The following is a 22,781-nucleotide window of genomic DNA, read 5'->3' as shown; positions in this document are numbered from 1 at the left end:
GCTCATTCATATGGGGCTGTAAAAATACTGAGGACTGTGAGCCTGCTGCGTGTCTTTTTCCGAGATGTACACTCTTCAAGTGCGCGTGGCACTTACAAAACCACTTTGTTTTCCTAAATGAGGTAAGCCACAATTGAAGATCGTTGTATCAGCCTACTCTACTGATAAAAGTCAAGTATATCGTAGTTTAACCAGACCACTGAGCTGATGAACAGCTCTCCTATGGCTGGCCCGAAGGATTAGATATTTTTACCTGGCTAGGAACCATTTGGTTGCCTAGCAACGGGACCTACGGCTTTATTATGGGATCCCAACCACATTATATCGAGAAATCAATTCCTAATCACCAGATACAAATTCCTCTGATTCCCGTTGGCAGAGCGGGGTATCGAACTTTGGACTACCGAATCGGTAGGTGAGCATTTAAACCGCTCGTCCAATGAGGAACGTACTCTGCTGAACCGAGGGATATATGGGACATCATGTAAGCATCAGTTAATTAAGACGTTACTGTTTCTCAGGTTAGACAGAGAATTCTGTTAGTGATTTTATATATTTCACCAGAAAACATGGAATTCCAAGTTTGCACAGTACCGCAGTTTTTGCTTCTTGCTGCATCTAAATCATGTCAAAACTGGTGCCAGGTATGTAAAATGTGAAGTGAATTAGCAATGTATCTGAGCCCTGGAGTGGTAGAGAGACTGTGATATGAAAAGGAATATTAGGATACCATCGGAATATTAGGATACCATCGGAATTAGTAGTGTTAAGGGAGAGGCAGTGAAAATATTGCCTCTCTCATGAGGGTTAGTCCAGGATTTCATTGGAGCAGGAAGGGGGTTTGTCTTGATAGATGCATTATTCATCTTAAACATAAAGCCACAAAGTATTAAGAGGCTAATAAAGGTTCATGTTAGCTAAGATGGTGGTTACTGAAGGACTGCATTGGTCGTCTGCGTGGCCTGTGCCATGAGCTAATTCATGTGATTGCGAATACTAATTTGAAAATCAGTGGCACAAGAAACTGGACATGCTTGATCAACACAGCAGGTAGATGCAAGTGGGGGAATCGATTGTAGCATATGCCAGGAGTTTATACAGGGACTGACAGCATCTTGGCTAGGAAGAGATGCATGAGACAGAGAAACAATTACGGTTACTAATCTCTCTCTCCTCTCATCGTCTCTCTCTCTCTCTCTCTCCTCCTCTCTCTCTCTCTGTCCTCTCTCTCTCGTCGTCTCGCTCTCTCTCTCTCTCTCGTCTCTTATATACATATATATATATATATATAATATATATATACTATATCTATATATATATATATATATATATAGATAATATATATATATATATATAGTATATATATATATATATTATAATTTCTATTTACGCGCATTAAGCTACAAATGTCCTGTAATATCTAATTCGCTCTACCTCAAACTTTATATATTTTCATATATGTTAACTGAAGGGGAATTTTCTGTTGATAATAATTTCGTCGGGTCCCGGGCTCGAGCCCGCGAGCCGACGAAATTATTATTAACTAAAAATTCCCCTTCAGTTAACATATATGAAAATATATTGATTTTGAGGTAGAGCGAAATTACAGGACATCTGTAGCTTAATGCATATATATATGAGTTTATATGTTTTATATATGATATATATTATATATATAGTATGTATATATAATATTTTATGTATATGTACACACGTATATATACTCGTATGGAAGCACACATGTAATATAATAGGCAAACAAAAATAAAAGACAGGATATTTGTTCTCATTCATACGCACAATAAACACGGTTAAAAACGTAATCGCAATATTCATAAAATCCAATGTCTGCTAATGTAAAGTTTAATTAAAAACGCGTAATTCTGAGTTTCATTAATACGCTTGCAAACATGTAATTGAAAAGGTCCTTTACTGCCGTTGGTATCAATAGTGTTGAAGTAAGTTAATTGCATAATTAATGACATTTGTCCTAATTATACTGCATTAATAACAAGCTTTTCGTGACATGGTAAAATACGATATATATTGAAGTAGTATTCAAAGGTCATCATTTTGAAGTATATAGTCAAGGCCAGAGTTCCATACATAAACAATTAACCTTTTCATAGAAATGTATATATATATATATATCTATATATATATATATATATATATATATATATATATATATATATATATATATATATGAGTTGATAATTGATATATTACCTTCTTAGGTTCCAGAAAAGTTTTTGCTTTATGAAAAGATTCCTAAAAAAAATCATAATAAACGAACAAGGAATCATAAATACTATGCTTGCTAATATTATTATTAATCCAGCAATAGTCTTTTTATGGATCAGATGCAGTCCACAGCTTTTCTTGCGCCCCTTTCATAGTGCTATGTTTTTTTTCTTTTATAATGATTCAGTAGGAAGGGGAACCAAAGAAATCAGAGACAAAAGAAATGTCTAATGTTATCCTGTCAGGCACTGGCGCAACAATACCGTAAATCCCAACAGACATGCTAAGTGAAAATAAACATTTCCATATCGCTGATGTCAGAACAAAACTTCTCATAAATGAAGACGAGCTCGTAAATATGTTTACTTGAAAGCTAATAAAAATAAGTAAAAAATGGGCCGAAGAAATATTAGAATTTACGAACATCGTATAATGAAGGCCAAAGAAAATAGACTTTCGGCGGTCTTGGTATGAGCCATGGCGTATGCAACTTAAGCACGGGTCGGTGGTGGCCTGGCCTATATCGTTGGCAATGCACTCTTAAGGGTACCTTGAACCTTAAATAAAATAAAATCTACTGAGGCCTGCAATTTGCTAAGTTTGATCATTAGAGGTTGGATGATCAATATTCCAATTTGCAACCCTCTGGCCTCAGTAGTTTTCTTTTCAGACGAAATATTTGCTGAGGTTGTCTGATAACTCTCCGATATGACCAGTCAGACTTCCAGAGATCTGAAGGACACGGAACTAGTATATATACACAAGCATGGTGCTGTTCTCGATGATAATCATATGTTCGATTATAGACCAATCACACATCTCGGAATATATCCGTCGATCGAACATCTTCAGCACGTTATCTGCTTGTAAGTTCACTGTATATTAACAGCTCCGCTTCAATTAATGAAACAACTATAGTGAACATCTTTATATCAGTTAATGCTTTGCATAAAGGGTTATATTTAATCATTCTCTCTCTCTCTCTCTCTCTCTCTCTCTCTCTCTCTCTCTCTCTCTCTCTCTCTCTCTTTGTCGGACCAACAAAAGACTTTTCATCATATTCTCTTTCATTTACTTAGATTAATATAAATAAACTTTTTATTGAAAAGACCAATATTCTCCAGCGCATTATCTCATTGCATTCAGGTTGCCTGTCTTGAGGGTCCAACCACTTATATTATAGCAAACCCGCACACTTACTTTCGGTCTATAGTTAATAGATTAAAGCCCTCTTGAACTACTGGTATTTTTAAGTGATATATGTAATGGATAAGTGCTTATCATTTATTGTTGGAAGAATCCATGGTGTTTAAACAGTTTGCTCAGTACCCCGCCAAAACTGTTTTGCATTTTATAAAAGAGGTATTATATCTTTAATCGTTTTGATTATAGGACATTTTGAACCACCATCCTCTTTTGTGTGAAATGATTATAATCTAAATGTTACATACGTAGGTTGGGCAGTTGCGACAAGTTCCAGAAATTAGACGTGAATTTGTACAACTTATTTTCATTCTCTAAGTATATTAATCTTTTAATAATTATCTTACGAGAGTGAAATCCAGTCTAGTCTTAATCTTATATCCATATAAACATTTTAAGAGTGAATTACAGTATAAGTCTTAATCTTTTATTCATATAAATATTTGACGAGAGTGAATTCCATTACTGTGATTGAATAACACGTAAATTCCTGTTAAAAAGGTTATTGTAATTAATGTAATTTAGGACATCATAGAATTAATGCAGTCATTCTGTTACTGAATATTTTTACAAAAAGAGAAAAAAGATGGGTGTAGAAAAAGGTCTGTGCTTATGATTCGCGTGTAATCGTTCAGTGCCTATAGAAAACCGCCCAAATGGAAGTGTTGAACGATAGGCCATCCACAATGTCCATCTATCCGTTATTATTTCCATCTTCCACATCTTTCATTTGCTGCTTCAGGAGATCTGATGGGAAGCTGATAAGCTGATAGTCCTTTTGTAAAAATGAGGCCACCTAGATTATCATTTTTGTTCCAGACCTTGGGATTTTTTGTTACCCCAGCTTCAAAATCCAAGCCATCCAATTAACTGGTGGGTCTTAAAGAATGGATTCTCGAGCTCTTTTTAGGATTAAGAGTGTAAAGGTATTGTAGCGTTACGCGTTCCTCTAAGGTATCGCTTATCTTCAAGCTTATATATGTATATATATATATATATATATATATATATATATATATATATATATATATATATACACTATATTATTTACATATGCATATATATATATATATATATATATATATATATATACATATATATATATATAATAATATATATATATATATAATATAATATATATAGCATACATATATATAATATATATAAATATTAATACATATATGTGTACATATATAGTATATATATGTATGAATGTATATATATATTTGTCTGTATATTCATATAGTATATACTTAGAGAAACGCGTAAGGCTGCAATACCTTTACCCTCTTTCTTCTAGAAAGAACTCGAGAATCCATCCATGAAAACCAACCAGTTAATTGGTTGGCTTGGATTTTTAGGCTCGGATAACAAGCTTAAGGGCCGGAACAAAAATGTTAATCCAGGTGGCCTCATTTTTGCAAAATGACTATCAGCTTATCAGATTCCCATCAGATCTCCTGAATGGCAAATGAAAGATGTGGAAAATGGAAATGATAAGGGTTAGATGGACATTTTGGATGGAGTATCGTTCAACACTTCAATTTGGGCGGTTTTCTATAGGCACTGAACGATTACACGCGAATCATAAGCACAGACCTTCATCTACCAGCAATGTTTTTCCTCTTTTTGTAAAGTATATTCAGTAACAGAACAACTATAATATTCTAAATAACGTTAACTACAATAATGATTTTAACAGTAATTTGAGTGTTATTCAATCACAGTAATGGAATTCACTCTCGTCAAATTTTTATATGAACAAAAGATTGAGACTTAAACTGGAATTCAATCTCGTAAATCATTCACATGAATAAAAAGATTAATATTCTTAGAGAATGAAAACAAGTTATACAATTTAATGTCTAATTTCTTGAACTTGACTCGACTGGCCATCCTAAATAATATATATAGTACACACATTGTTATATATATATATATATATATATATATATATATATATATATATATATATATATATATATATATATGTATATGTATATGTATATATACGTATATATACATAAAACATTGATAAGCACGAGCATCTCTTGAAATTCCAAAATCGGGGATAACACACAATAATGAGGTGCCGTTCAACCTAAAAGCTGGAACACAAGCAAGTTTCTGCTTGCACCTGTTGTCTGTGTGAACGCCTCCAGCTTCTCGCATGAGTCCACTCCTGCCTGCATTTCTTGATCACTGCCTGTATGAAGGCAGCCATAAAAGTATTTTGTTTTCTTTATTAATGCTTGCAAGATTATGAAAGGCAGACACGCAGTTTCATAGGTACAAGTTCTTACACCACATTATTTTATTTGCTTGGTTATTTATTTTTGTTTCTCCTTTCTATCATTTATGGACTAGTTATTAAATGAGTATATATAATATATATATATATATATATATCATATATATATATATATGTATATGTATATATATATGTATATATATATGTATTATGTATATATATATTATATATATATACATACATATATATATATATATATATATATATATATATATATATATATAATATATATATATATTATTAATATTTCCAAGGTTGAGCGAATTGGATATTAAACAACATTTATAGCTCAATGCTTGTTTATAAATCACGGGGGGGGATTTATAAAAATTTATTCATAAAATGGCTACGTGCTTCAAACACACTAAACAAATATTATGGTGGAGTCAGGTTGATACCGACGCTAGTTACAATTACCTGCGGCCGACGATATATATAATATATATATATATATATATATATATATATATATATCTATTATATATATTATATATATATATACTATATATATATATATAATATATATATATATATGTGTGTTGTGTGTGTGTGTGTGTGTGGGGGGGGGGGGGGGTGGGGGGTGGGGGGAGGGTGTGTATGTGTGCGTATTACAATGTTATTCGTGTTTGCAACTTATAGCCTGTTATGTTTTAATTACGGTTACTCTATTTTTTTCGATTTTTTCTTGTGTACTAAATTTGTTGAATAATAAGAGTATAATGTTACTTTTCCCATTTTACAGCAAATGGCACCAGGAAGCTTAAGGAGGCCTCCTTTAATAGTGTAGCTATAAATAAGTGTCTTGGTCTATTATTCATCTGGATCGAAGCCCTATTAAGTAAATTAAATAATTTAATTTTTAGCAAAAACATTTTCATGAAAGCAGCAAAATTTAGTGTATTTCTTCTTCTTCTTCTTTTCACCGTTATCCCTACATTAAGGGGTCGGTTGCCTGATGTGCCTACTCCACTGCCTTCTATAAAAGGCATCATCAGGCATGGTTTATTGTTTGGCAAAGGGGGTTTTTACGACCGCATACCCTTACAGTCATCAACGACAGTTATTGGCAGTGGGCCTAGCCTTTTACTAAAAAGTACGACTGTAAGGCAGCAGTTTCTACAGTTATTGGCGTAGGGCCTAGCCTTTTACTAAAAAGTACGACTGCAAGGCAGCAGTTTCCACAGTTATTGGCGGTGGGCCTAACCTTTTACTAAAATGTACGACTGCAAGGCAGCAGTTTCCACAGTTATTGGCGGCGGGCCTAACCTTTTACTAAAAAGTAAGACTGCAAGGCAGCAGTTTCCACAGTTATTGGCGGTGGGCCTAGCCTTTTACTAAAAAGTAAGACTGCAAGGCAGCAGTTTCCACAGTTCTTGGCGGCGGGCCTAACCTTTTACTAAAAAGTAAGATTGCAAGGCAGCAGTTTCCACAGTTATTGGCGGAAGGCCTAGCCTTTTACTAAAAAGTACAACTGCAAGGCAGCAGTTTCTACAGTTATTGGCGGAAGGCCTAGCCTTTTACAAAAAAGTACGATTGGAAGGCAGCATCTGTCCTTTTAGTCGCCTTTTACGACACGCAGGACCTGCGGTGTTAGTATTCTTACAACCCTACCACAGGATCAGCAAAATGTAGTGTATTTACTGCTGCTTAAATTTAATACGAAATGAATAAGAGGAATTAAGGAATGGAAAGTTTTCCATAAAAACAGCAAATATTTAGTATTGGTAACACCACTGAGAGGATAAACTTACGATGTTTTCTTGAAGTTCTCCAGCTTTGAAAGCTGCAAAATAAGTGTGATGGGGTTTTTGTATAATCGGGAAGTAAGCCTACAAACTACTTTGCTGTTCTTGTTGGGGGGATAGGAAAGGCTAAAGAGGGTCTGAGAAAGGTTTTTCGCATTGAGTTAAAGATACAGAATTACAGGATAGGTTATTTATGACTTATTCATTAGAATGGAAATGTAAAAAATAAATGATGTTCATGTTAAACAGTACAGAAAATTTATTTAAAATATAACAAATTTATAAAATCTTCGTCGGTGAAACAATGGGGTAATTTTCTGTAGATTTTCGCACGTTTGATGTACTGAATTTAGAGGCTATATTTCTGTTTAGTTATTTTGTTTCCACTTACAACTCAGTATACTATATGAACGTGTTTAATTCATGTCCTTTTTATTTGATCCTTGTTGTTAGTATGAGTAGCAGTAATTATGAGTGTTAATTACGAAGAAGACTTCACGGTAAGTTAGGAATATAATGTTTGCAACTTATCCGTCAAAGAAAAATGTTGCATGCGTCCTGAGTATATGCTAGATAGAGGTCACATCACGCCTTGTTTAGCCTTATGCATACATTGCCAAAACTTCTTTCAGCTAATTCTGAAGGAAACTTTAAGCATCCGAACATAAATTCATGCAAGTTTGACTCACCATCCATCCTTTGCAAGCTTAGTCCTCCTGGCCGAGCTGTAACTAGATTTGTTGGCTATAAAGTTGGTACATTTTTTCGGAACAAAGTTTAAAGCACACATAAAATTTTGCAAATTTCACTTGTAGGATATTCTGAGTTATTCATATGAATATTAGCCGTCGGCTGCTTTAATACAAGGAAGAAATTCTCTTTTTATGCGTAGATTACAAAATAAATTTGTTAATTAATATAACGATTAATCCGCTGGTTTTTTAGTAAAACCATTTGAACTCGCTAGTGTTATTTACACACACACAAATTATATACACAAACACCTCTATATATATATATATATATATATATATATATATATATATATATATATATATATACAGAGGTGTTTGTGTATATAATTTGTGTGTGTGTAAATAATACTAGCGAGTTCAAATGGTTTTTATATATATATATATATATATATATATATATATATATATATATATATATATATGTTATGGGGTTATCATTTTGGGTAGAAAATGGGCGAGTGACGTGTGGGTTCTGTTCTAAGGCTTACATGGTATTCTCTTCCGCCGGAACTGTATTTTATACTGAAGGTCTTCCACTTTCCATCTAAGATAGCTGCTACCGAGTCTCGGTTTGGCAAAGTCTACTCACGAGAGTCGACTGAAGTCTACGTGAGTTTTTCTCAGTTTTGAGAGAGAGTGCCACTGTAATCTTCACCGTAACTTCGCGCCTTAACCTCTCTGCCCTTTCAGCCCAAGTTTCTCTCTTTTAAGCACGATTAGAAACACATGACACCACAAACACGTCATACTTTGAGTGACGACACAGTTTCGTGATTCGTGATTCTCACGGGTGCAGTCATCATACGTATATGTTTGCATCCATAGTCGCCTACGATCTGTCTTCTGAAGCATCTAGGTTGGTTTACCCTTAAAATTGCGAACAGCCCTCTTTCAGGTCAGTGATGTCGACTAAGCATATCTCTAATCACCACCAAATGTTTTTTGCAGGATACAGCTTCTCACGGGCCAGCGATGTCTAAGCATTTCTCAAATCGCTGTTCTTGACAGTGTTTCTTAAATCACTACCATAAACTAATTGTACACTCATCGCAAGATCGCTCTCTTTCCCAGGATCCCTTTTGCAGTCTCGAATGTCAGCATCTCTCTAATTTACGGAAATGTCTTTCAATTGACTTTCTAATCACTGCCAAGTGTTGTCGAAAGACCTGCACACTCTTGGTACCCAGGGTTCCCGTTACAGTCTCGGCCAGGCTACCTAGCTGATTCTAGCAGCACTTAACTAAGCTAAACGTATTTTTACTCTGCTTTAAATCTTTATTCTCAGATCAGCAACATCAAAATTTGAATATAGTTTCATTGTCATACCTTGTGGCAGGATCACAAGCTTAAAATACAAGCAGGCAAAATCCCCCCCACATAAGTTTACTCAATCCAGCCTTCGCAGTACGGAATACACGCAGGAAAATTGACCTACACAAACCCAAAAACAAAAAACTCTCAAAACACATGTACTTACCCAACTCCAGATACTCCGGGCTATGCTGTGCTGTCCGCTGGTTGAGGTCGCTGAGACACTAACAACCACAAGACAAAAACCAAGAACCACAACCCCACAACTCGACAACAACCAAGGACCACAACCCCACAACTCAACAACACAAAAACAAACAAGGAACACAACCACAACTCAACAACTCAGCAAACAACAAGGAACTCAACCACAACTCAACGACACAACAACAAACAAGGAACACAACTACAACAAAAGACCACTGCACAACCAACCACCAACACAAAAACAACAACACAAAAAGGCAACACTCACCCACTAACAACACCAAGAAAGCACAACAGCCCACCAACAACAACCCTCAACAACAACTCACATCACCAACAGCCAATTCAGTCGTTAACCATCAACCACCAATTACCAACCCCCCCGCTTTATCTCTCTCTCTATCTAGGACACACACACGCGTTGTCAGATGGAAGTCCATAACTCCTCCATAACCTGGATTCATGTCTGTATAACAATTTCAGTTTGTTTGATTTGACTAAATTCTAGCTTAAGAGAACTTTCACTGGATATTCCTGTTTATGAATTTTCGGAAGATCCTGCCACCTCAGTCCTTCCTCATCTAATGTTATTTCACTTTGTTGAAACTCTGCCCTCAATACTTCTGTCTTTTCTTGATGTTTCTTTTAATAGCCTCAGCTCCTCTATATGTGATGGATTCTATTATGCAAGCTTCTTAAATCTTGCAGTGTTTTGCTGATTAAAACAGCGTCATCTGCATATTTTAAGTATGTCAAATTTCTATCGATACTCTACTCCAAACCTTTTTCATCTCCACCCATTTTTTGCTTTGACAAGGAGGCTCCTTCAACATTCACTTTTCATCTGCTTAGGAGTTCACTTATGCTGCTGTACAAATTGGGACAAGGATACTTGGTTGTATAGCGTATCATTGCTAAGTAACTCGGAAAATTATCATGGCTGCGCTGTCTATTCTTCCTAAAACTCTAAACCCTTCGTCATTCAGCGTTCCACTGATCTACCTTTGTTTAGTATTTGTCGTTTTCTGATATAGACAAGTCTTGGGTTTTCAATCTTATCTCGCATGGTGGAGGTAGCAGACTTAGATAAATGTGTACGAGAAAGGGGAAGAGAGAGAAAGAGAAGGAAACATAGTAGATCCCTGGAGATGCAGAACAGATTTATGGCTGCTGATAAAATTTCTTTCTAAACTAACCCTTGATTGTATCCGAAGGAGTAAATCAGAGAGCTACACGTCTGTACGAAAATTCTAGGCGATAAGAAAAGGAAAAAGGTAAGGCAGTAAAACTGAGAATGGTTAATGAGGTGAACTGAGAGATAGAATTTGAAAATGGAAAAAGAAATAATTATGAAATGTATGGATGAAATTTGGCCATATTTATTACATTGAAAGGCATATGAAAACCCTGATAAACTTGTAATGCATATTAAAACAATGCTGATTAAATCAGCTGAGATTTTGTATAATGCAGATGAAATTATAAAGCATGTCAAATGCTAGAGAACCAAAGCAAAGTTAATTTTGACCATGAGGAGAAACATTACTGCAAGCGAAGACTCTTTGAGGGAAGAAATTTATATAATCTGTCTGTGAAAAGTCATAAGGTTACGTTAAATGGGCTTTTTAAGGTTCCTGCATAAATTAGACCTTATAGAGTACTGATGTAATCAAATACGGAGGAACAAGTTTTACCTCCAGTCGGTCGGCATGAGAGACAGGCATTATTGACACGGATAGGAATAACAAATTCTTTTTCTGAGGACACTGGGAAGAGAGGAAGATCCTCTGAATAAGGAAATAATGACAATTTAGATTATTTCATGTACTTCGTCTTTGCTCGTGTGATGCAAATGAAAACTAAGTCAAATATTTTCTTGTTTGGATTTTATTGTCCAGATAGCAAACACATTACGCTGTGAGAGCAGCGCATCTTCAATGGCAACTGCATTACCCTTTGTTCAGGAAAAAAAGGAACGAAATCGAAATCTGTGACGAAGAAAACTAATAGCAAGAAAAGCCCGAAGGAAAAAAAGGGAAAAAGGTATTTAGGAAAATACTTTGTCATCAAATTTAACGGCAAAAAGTGTTGTAAATTTTATCTCAATTTAGTGGAATATCAAGCCTGAGAGTCAGTGCACCAAATAAAAGTAAGAAGCAAATGGGGAGAAGAAGAATAAAGGAAATAGTTGGAAAAAGGAAGAGAAAACGTGGGAGGTTCTGCGTTGCAATTTTGCAATTTGCATTGGAGATGACTCCACAGCATCGCTGCTTGTGATCTCTAAGTACTCAGGGAAAACATTTGGCTGGATGCTACGCCATCTCCTCTGCCGTGCTAATTCCATTTTCCTGGAAATATTCGTAAGAGTTACACAGCGAATGTGTATATGTATATATTCGTGCTTTAGTCTTTTTAGCTGCTTGTGCTTGTAGGTCACGTATGGATGACGAAGCACAAGATGAACGAAAATAACTGGTGCTGTATCTTTTCCATATTGTAGTTTATGATATTTTAAGTTTATTTTTTACGTTTAGTTTACAACAACATACCACAGCTGGTTTTCAAATATAAAGCAAACATAGTTCACTTTTCCCCACACTTTTTCCCCACCAGTAAAGCATTAAGTAGTACTAAGTGGCACTTGTCTCCATTTTTTTAACATCGGCCAGCCGCACAAATATATATATATATATATATATATATATATATATATATATATATATATATATATATATATATATATATATATATATATATGTATGTATATATATATATATATATATATATATATATATATATATATATATATATATATATATATATATATATATATATTATACAGAGAGAGAGAGAGAGAGAGAGAGAGAGAGAGAGAGAGAGACGAGAGAGAGAGGAAGGAGAGAGAGAGAGAGAGAGAGGGGCAAAGTTCCTCTGTCTTGGCGAAATGTATTTCCTTTTTACTTTTATTTATTTCTGTCTCCATTCATGTACCCATTACTGTATCACTTTTGTAACACTTAGCTGTTGCCGTTAATCGATCTTGACAAGATACTACATTTGACGTGAGTTCATTTAACGATCTCCATTCTTTAATTCCCACATCACATTTCCATAAGTGATTTCCTGTCATGTGTAGTCTTTAGGTCCTTCTCTTTTGCCAGAGGAATAGCGTTCTAGTCCATGATTTCACGATGAATTACTCTCGTAGAAGTGACGGATATCCTTAAGACCAATTCATCTTTTGTAGAAGTGAGGCTATCATCCCCCATGCTGTATCCCACAGTTGTGGAAATAGTGCAACGGCGATATAAGAAAGGGAATATTTTAAGAGTCTGCGTTGCTATTCCTGGTTTGGAATCTGATATTGCCGGGTTGTATTGATGTTTACCCCCCAAGGATCTAGTTCCTTCAATGACGTCGATTGGGGAGTGACCTGCTACGATTAATTGAAGCCATTGTTGAATTTTTTTCCTACCTTTTGCAGAGTTGTAATAAAGGAAAATGAAGTTTCAAACTCCCATCAATTGCTGTAGCTTTAATTTGTGACTGCCAATGAAAAATCTCTTATGAAGGATAAATCCCTCCTCTTACACTGACCCTTAAGAAATGACTGAAATTTTGATGCACGAGCACCCTGTGTCTCTTACCTATTCCCCTTTGCTTTTTCTTTACGTACTTGTAAAATTTAAGATGTATTTTCTTTCTACCAGCACGTGGCATTCTTAACTGCGTAAAAATGACACTAAACGGCTCATTACTTAGTTAAGAAATCGACCATTTCCATATAATTTGGTCAACGATAATTTTCTTTATAATCATACCTCCATCACTCTTGTACAAAGGGTCCAGGCATTTACATCCAGTCTCCAAGATTCGACAGTAATTATGGCGCCTGTGAGATAAATCTTAGAAATACTTTTACGTTCCTTTCATCCTGTGATGTGAAATATTTACCCTCCTTCACTGTGATGTAGCTTCTCAATTTTTTTTTTTGTCTCAGGGAAAAAGGAAAACACAGGTATTAATGGGACTTTAATATTTGATTCCATTTCTGAAAATAAACAGCCCAGCGGTCACCGCTACATCCAAACATTAACTGTTGGATCATGGATGAACTCCTGTTTATACACACAAACAAAACCACACGTTTATTTCAGAGGTAGAGCGTAGAAAACGACTCAGAACATTCCGAAGATGTTCGGAGGATTGGATGTTAACCCTTTTACATCCGCCGTTTATATCTGTTTAGGTTAGACTGGTCTCTCGGGTCTCTTTACTTCTTCACTTTTCTTCATTTCATGGGATCAACTCAAGTTAAGGAAATGGACTTAACAGGAAAAAAACGCACACAAAAGATAATATATGATAGAGTGTACGTTTATGGCTTTCATATTACATATTCCTAGAATTTGACGGTTGTATTAGACTTACTCATCTTTCCGCAGGACGCTGCCAATTGTTAAATTATATATATATATATATATATATATATATATATATATATATATATATATATATAAGTATGTATCTATGTATATGTATATATATATATATATATATATATATATATATAAGTATGTATATGTAGTATGTATATATATATATATATATATATATATGTATAGATAATAGACAATAGATAACAAATTTGTATGTAAATATGTATAATATAATACACATACGTATACACACACACACACACACATATATATATATATACGTATATATATATATATATATATATATATATATATATTATATATATATATGAATATGGGAGACATGCCTCTATGTGTTAAAAGGGAATTCAACCATAAAATTGAATTAAATATGTTCTTTGCCATCTGAGCAGAAGGCTTAATTCGAAATAAATAGGAATAAAAATGTAACGATAGGGAAAGGCTTTTGTTGAAAGAGAAATGGGTAAATGGTTTGCACAGGGAAACGTCAGCTGATGGAAAAGGCTGAAATATGCGAACGCACAAAAATAAAACTAAAAATAAAAGTTAAAGGTACAGCTGTCTACTCTAGCACTTTGAAATGGAAAGCGAACTATCAAGGAACTTGGTAATAAAATTCTAAAATTGTAAAATGTTACGTTTTGGTCATAATGGATATAGAATATGTCTTATTTAACTTAAGCTACATACCTAGGAGTGAGGAATTGAAGACACACTCAGCACAAACATATAGAGATTCACATACTGTATATACACAAACACGAACACACACACACACGCATATATACATTTGTATTATATATATATATATATATATATATATATATATATATATATATATATATATATATATATATATAGTACGTATATACTATGATACACTCGTATACATTTTTGTTTTTGGTACATAAAATATGTATAATATTAGACTATATATAAGATATATTAGATATATATGTATATATATATATATATATATAATATCATATATTTTATTTATTTTATTTATATACTGAATATTTGCTTAAAACTATAAAGTAAGAATAACTGAAAGGAAAAAATATTGTCGAGAGGAGTGCATATATGGGATGCACCCAATGGAAAGGGAAAAGGTTTGAACAAATTGGTTGAAGGAATATGTACGTAAATATATCATATATATATATATATATATATATATATATATATATATATATATATATGTATATATTATATATATATATATATGCATATATATATATATATATATATATATATATATATATATATATATATATATATATATATATATATATGGTATTGTTTAGCAGACATATTTTCATCCGTTGCGTAAACATGTGTATACACAAAATCCAATGTCATTGTTTGATATATGTTGAGTACTGAGAGAGAGAAAGAGAGGGAAAGAGCTCGGTTTTAGTTCATACCCGCAGTGCGTTTCCATCCAAACGAAATCATATACACCCTTCACCTTCACTCTTTATTTTTTAGAATCATAACTTTGGAAAACCATTATCATTCATCTTCTTTTAATTATGAGTCAGCCATTTGGCAACGAGAATGAAGTAATGTTCGGTACTTTATGCGTGTGGAGGATTTGTAGGACATTGAGTAATGGCTGGGTCACTTGCATATAGGTTTGAGCGAGAAGTAACAGAAGTAAACAGAAACGAGATAAGAGAGAGAGAGAGAGAGAGAGAGAGAGAGAGAGAGAGAGAGAGAACCTTCAAGATATATAAGGTGTATAGATTTTAATCAGAATGAGCTTTACACACACACACGTGTGTGTATATTGATGCATATATATATATATATATATATATATATATTATATATATATATATATATTAGAAATGTATATGTATGTATGAATATGTATGTAAGTTGTATGTACTGTATGTATATATACGATGCAAAGATGTTGATATCAGAATGTTTTCTGTACTACAATGTTCAATTCGTGATCAAGCAAAGAAACGGTATCAGTGTTAGTTACTTGTCCGGGAGATGTGTACAGGAACCCCTGCTAGTGGTAACTAAATCTCTCTCTCTCTTCTCTCTCTCTCTCTCTCTCTCTATCTTGGTTTACACGAATTCTATACAGACCTACTTCCCTCGGCATTTTTATGATTTTTCGTTAGCAACCCGACGGTTTTTCTATTTTTCCCACTTTGCTTTTTGGGTGTCCGGAGATTCTTTCTTTGGGCAAATTCCCCCCGCCCCCCCTCCATGTGTGGCAGATATTTCCTCCGAAACGAGTTCCGGGTTTCGAGTTGTGGCATATTTTATTGCCGGTTTAAAATTTCTCTCCCTCTTTATCGGGGAATATTTTCTCTGAGAAATCGTCTCTTATTTTCCCCATTTAGGAACAGCAAAGACGGGAAAAGTTTGCTGTTATGCGTTATGGAGACGGACAAACATCCTCGTATTTATTTATTTATTTTTTTGTCCAGTGTTTGACGACACAGATCAAGGAAGGGTTCAGTTCATTTCATGAATTCAAGAGGAAGTGTATCATATCAACTCCTAAACTAAACCAGTTCCAAAAGACTATAGTAGATTCACATCAGCCGTGCATTTGATGCCTAGGCCAGTCCCTTACGACGCTCTTGATTGGCTGTTCATAAGCCAATGACAGGGCTGGAAACAGCCGTGTGATTGGCTTATCAACAGCCAAGCAGGAGTGTCGTAAGGGACCGGTCTAGACATCATATGCACGGTTGATGTGAATCTACTATAGTTGCTATTGTCATCTACGTCAGGAAAAGCTTCTCCCGTGTTAGATTGTTCTTTATTCCATTTGGGCTGCAGATTCATTTCGTATGGTTTGAATTCGTAGAATTATTAACTCTGGACCTTGAAGTCTTGTAAACTCGTCGTTAGTGTAACCTTATCTATGAGTTCTGTAACGTCAGCTACATTTCCGCATAAGTGTGTTGGCATGAAAAATCGAAATTTATACCTGGTTTTTAAACATACGATAACTTTGAGGTGCAAAATAGCTTATTTCAGTCATTTCATCATATGACCACGTATTTAACTACCAAGCCATTATAATATTTTTTCCACCTTTTATTATGGGAAAGTAATGAAAAGTGGCAATTTTGCACACGCATAGTGTTTTTAATAACACCTCTTATTCTTATTATCTATTCTTGTATGAATAAGTGAAAATGACGTCATACTCTAAGAGTTTGTGAGAAATATACACTTTTGGTGAGGATTTTCAACCAGTGAAGTGTACGATTCGTGGTGGTGGGTGGCTTCCATTGGACTGATCCTTAATCAGACTAATCTCCCTTTAACCTTTCTTTCTAATTCACTGAAAAGTATCGTATACTACTACTACGTTCATGTAACCAGAATTCCCTAAATATTATGAAATCAGATATAATCTTGTTATGAATTACTGTTATTCACTTACCTTACAAATAAACATTAAATGTTATGAATTACTGTTATTCACTTACCTTACAAATAAACATTAAATTCTCTGACTTGACATCGCCTCTTATCTGAAGACTCGTGAAAGTAGAATAATGCACAGCAATGGAGGCCCTGGGAAAATAATAAGTTGAAAAGCCAAGACTCCGACACTGCCATTTAAGTCCGTTTCTCCTCATTTCATTTCCAGATTATGTTAATCTTGTTCAAATGATAGAATTTTATTTCGTCGTGAAATCTTCTGAACGGAGCACTGTAGTCTGTGAAGCCTGAGAGATACAATGACGCATTACCATGAAAGATTGCACACACACACACACACGTACAACACACACACACATATATATATATATATATATATATATATATATATATATATAGATAAATAGGTAGATAGATAGATAGATAGATAGATAGAAAGATAGAAATATAATCAATAGAGAGTCACGTGTGGAACAGAAATTAATTTCTGACTCACATCAGCAACGAACCCATGTCTTTCAATTGAAAGGCAAGGCCGCTGCCAACTAAGCCATACAAGCCATAAAAGAAGTTGGAACCTAAGTACAACTGTACCTAAGGCTTTCCCTGGGCAGGCTAAGTGCCCTAGCATGCCAACGTGTCTTCCCCAACTTCCCGACTCTGCAATTTGAGTCTGAGAGAAATAATCAACACACGTTCAATTGTCGAACAGTAATAAATTTCTGTCCCACATCGGGATCGAACCCAGGATTCAGCCTCTTGTATGACCTGCGTGGCTTAGTTGGCAGCGGACTTACCTTTCAACTGATAGACCTGCAGTCGATTCTGGTGTGAGCCAGAAATTTATATTGCATATAAATATATATGTATGTATGTATGGATGTGTGTGTGTGGGTGTGTTCAGATGTACATTGTTGTCGAAGGTATCAACTTGAAGAAAATTCGAAAGGAAAGAAGAGGATGGTCGTAATAGATAATTTTTTTTTAATCTGCTTGCATGCATAAATAATATATATATATAGATAGATATATATAGGATTATATATATATATAAGATTTCTATATATATTTATATATATATATATAACCTATATATATAATATTATTGTTATGACCCTTGTTGGGCCGGGGTGCAAGTTCTTTTGCACAAGAATAGAGAGGACAGTGATCTTACCAAGTATCCAGATAAATTCAGTCAGCGGAGACAAAAACACACAGGAAAAACTCAACAATATTTATTAACAATCAAAGTAAAAGAATAATAAAGTCAGCCTTGTGACTATACCGGACACAACTTAGTCCTTACTACTCCCGTAGGAGTTCCTAATCACTAATACTAAACCCTAGACAGAAAATATTGAGAGATAAACTAAATAAATTAGTAAAATGGGCCCAACACCAACATAAATATAAACCAATACCTATCACTAAGCAGAGAGGAAAGAAGTAAGAGACCAACAGGGGGAAAAACTTAATTCTCCTACCTACAATTATAACTAAACCTTAAATATAAAAAGTATCAAACATCTTCATAGATAATACACAAGAAATAATGAAAACTACAGTCTCACTCGTGGCAAGATATACACTGATTGGCATATATATATATAAATATAAAAATGTACGCAAAGAGCTTCTCACACTGAATAAGGGATGAATGATTCCCAAATGATTCAGGATAAACAGTTGCCTTGCCGTAGGCCGAAATAAAGGGGAGCCGTGATCTCTTACACTCTCTGGGACAATGCCACGTACCAGGCCAATACTCAGCTATCTGAAGGGCGTGCAGCTACACAGGTCACCAATATCATGGGGAAGGAGTCTGTCGTGCTCCCGACCAAAAACACAAGGGAAATTCCCTACCTGGTAGCAACCGCCCTACTTGCACCTTCACGGGCCTCAATGCCCCCACCGCTGCAGCTCAGAAGGACGTCGTAGGCAAACACAGTGATGTCCCTCCCACGTCACTCTGTCGGGATCCAGCGCCGATATCAGAGCCCGCAGGAAAGTACACACAATAAGGGGGAAAGTCACCGCAGATGGCAGAAATGCCCCTGCGCCTTCAATACTGACGACGTTGAATCCTTCGAAGGGCGATTAAGAAAAAAATATGCCAGCTGCACAACCATGCGGGGAGAATAGCGAGCCCGAACTGTTGTCGGGAAAAAGTCGCGCCCCTCCAATATCCTCACGGGTGTCCTTTTCACCAACCACTCAAAAGATAAACAAAACAAAAAAACTAGCATTAATAAGATGCTCACAAACATTTAACAAGCGGGGAGGAGGTTTAACAAGCAGTTCGCTTGACGCTCAGCCGAGACCAAAGTAAAGCTTAAAACTAAAACCTTAAAAACTAATTTCCTTACGCTAATTTATATACAACAAAATATAACAAAAAGCAGTAACAAGGCTGAGATAAAAATAAAGCAAAAGCAATGCCAATTACGTTAATACATGATACCTTCCTCCCCGAAGAAAAAAAAAAAATTTCAGCAAAAATAATTTTTTTTTTTTTTTTTTTACTACTGTGGTATAAACAAACCTGTAAGGAAAGAACAATAAAGACAACCAATAACAGGCAAACATACCATAATAGAACAATAAACCTGAAACCAAATTGTGTTAAAATATCAATAATAGAATATACCACGAGAGAATACAAACCAAATGCTTTATATAGCTTACCATTATTTTAAAGCTCAATGATAATACCATACTCTGAACCCAAAGTCAAAGCACGGCAAAAGACACCAATAATTTAAACAGGATCATAACAGACACAAATCATCAAATCTAAGGAAACTATCTTACCTAGCTTAACCTAAATAAACTTAGACACACACAGGCATACACCTTAACCTACAACACACCAACAATATAGTTCAAAGAGTCATAAATAATCAAATCAAAATTCTTAGTATACCGGGACAAATCAAACATTCGTTAGGAATCATGAACCACTATAACATACAAGAGTGTATACCACTCATAGAAACCTTACAGAAACTTACTAAATCTGCAAAACAACTCTTGAAATATTACCTTAAAAACTATACTACATTCAAAAGTAATTTTTTTCATACAACCTAATGGGAGAAACGAGGCAGGGCAGCGTACGAGAAGGAACAGGCAAGCACACTAAGTCCTAGAAAGGGCGTCAGGAATTTTATTGTCTGTCCCTTTTACGTGTTTAATAATAAGGTTGAATTCCTGCAGAAATAGGGCCCAACGCAAAATCCTCTGGTTGGCTCCCTTCATCCGCTCGATGAAAACCAAAGGATTGTGGTCAGTCCAAATCTCAACCGGAAAAGAAAAATTCGTCACATAAGGTTTGAAATGGTTAAGAGCGCGGACCAAAGAAAGAGCTTCCTTTTCAATGGTGGAGTAACGCCTTTCCGCCGCCAGAAGCTTCTTACTATAGTAAGATACAGGATGAACACCGTCCTCCTTCCGTTGGAAAAGGACCCCTCCAATCCCGACATCACTGGCATCTACCGCGATAATAAAAGGTTTCTGAAAATCTGGGGAAGTCAAAATAGGGTTAGTAATTAGCACAGATTTAAGTTTATTAAAAGATTCTTCACACCGATCAGACCACAAGAACCTTTTCCCTTTTTCTTAATAAGTAGTAAGAGGTTGAGCAAGATCTGAGTAATTACGCACGAAACGGCGGTAATAACCCGTCATGCCCAGCACCCTTCTTACCTCTCTAACATTACTTGGCCTTTTCAAACTTATAATTGCCTCGAGGTTAGCTTGTTTCGAAGCCACCTGACCCAAACCAACCTCGTGACCCAAATAACAAACCTTGGCCTGGCCCAATTCGCACTTAGCCAAATTAACAACAAGTCCTGCAGACCTAAGGGCTTCAAAAACCTTACGTAACCTTAGCATGTGGGTATCCCAGTCATTACTATATACTACCAAGTCATCGATATAAATTTCCGTTCCTTCCAAACCACAAATTACCCTATTCATGAGCCTCTGAAAAGTACAAGCTGCATTTTTCATTCCAAATGGCATAACCTTACACTCGTATAGGCCAAATGGAGTGACAAATGCTGATATTTCACGAGCTCGATCGGATAATGGAACTTGCCAATAACCTTTCAAAAGATCCAGCTTAGTAATAAATTTGGCAGAACCAATCCGATCCAAACAATCATCAATACGAGGAAGTGGAAAAGAATCATTTTTAGTATTTTTGTTCACTTTGCGGTAGTCCACACACATGCGGAACTTACCGTCTGCTTTTTTTACTAATACAATAGGAGAACTCCAGGGACTCACAGAAGGTTGAATAAGGTCATGCTTCAACATGTACTCTATCTCCTTACTGACCAAATCCAATTTTACTGGGTTCAGCCGGTAAGGACTTTGCTTCACAGGGGAAGCACCACCTACATCAACGTCATGATTTAAAATATTTGTTCTACCTGGAGCATCCTGAAAAAGATCTGAAAAGGAATAAATTAAGTTAAGCACATCCTTCCGTTTGTCAACATCTAAATGATCTAAACTACTTTTCAACATTTCCAAATTTTGCATATTTTCACCCAATGCATCTGAAGGAACCTGACACCCTAACTCATCTGAGTCCTCTGGAGGCACATCCACTACCACAGACACAGGCTCGTACACGATCGCTAATGGATCACCTTGCTTACCATGATAAGGTTTCAGCCTGTTAATGTGAAATACTCTACACTTACGGCTTGAACCGGGGGCCTCAATTTCATAGTTAAACTCTGACAGTTTCCTCAGAACCTTCCAAGGGCCCTTATATCTTGGTTCTAGAAAACTATCTGGGTCCATACTCAACACCAGCACTAGCTCCCCAGGTTCAAATGAACGTACCTTTACCTTTTTGTCAAAATTACCTTTCATTACCAACTGTGATCGTTCCAAATTTTCCCTGGCAAACTTCCAAGCACTAATCATTTTGCCCTTCAAGTCTTCCACAAACCTTCCAACTTTTATTTCACCCTTCCGTTTGATTCGAGCATTTCAAAACAATTTCCAATGGACCGCGAACCTTGTGCCCAAATACCAACTCAAAAGGAGCTACTCCAGTAGAAGAGTTAGGGTGGCTCCTGATAGCAAAGAGGGCAAAAGGGAG

General features: G+C 35.4%; 1 long non-coding RNA gene across 2 annotated transcripts in view; it reads left to right on the top strand.

Annotated features, from left to right (window-relative positions):
- LOC135216764 (uncharacterized) overlaps window positions 1–22,781 on the top strand; it is a 115,332-nt gene that overhangs the window by 70,690 nt on the left and 21,861 nt on the right. The gene's annotated exons all lie outside the window — the stretch shown is intronic.

Source organism: Macrobrachium nipponense, chromosome 6 (assembly GCF_015104395.2).
Source record: "Macrobrachium nipponense isolate FS-2020 chromosome 6, ASM1510439v2, whole genome shotgun sequence".
NCBI classification, from domain to species: domain Eukaryota; kingdom Metazoa; phylum Arthropoda; class Malacostraca; order Decapoda; family Palaemonidae; genus Macrobrachium; species Macrobrachium nipponense.
This window is presented reverse-complemented; position numbering and strand designations above follow the sequence as displayed.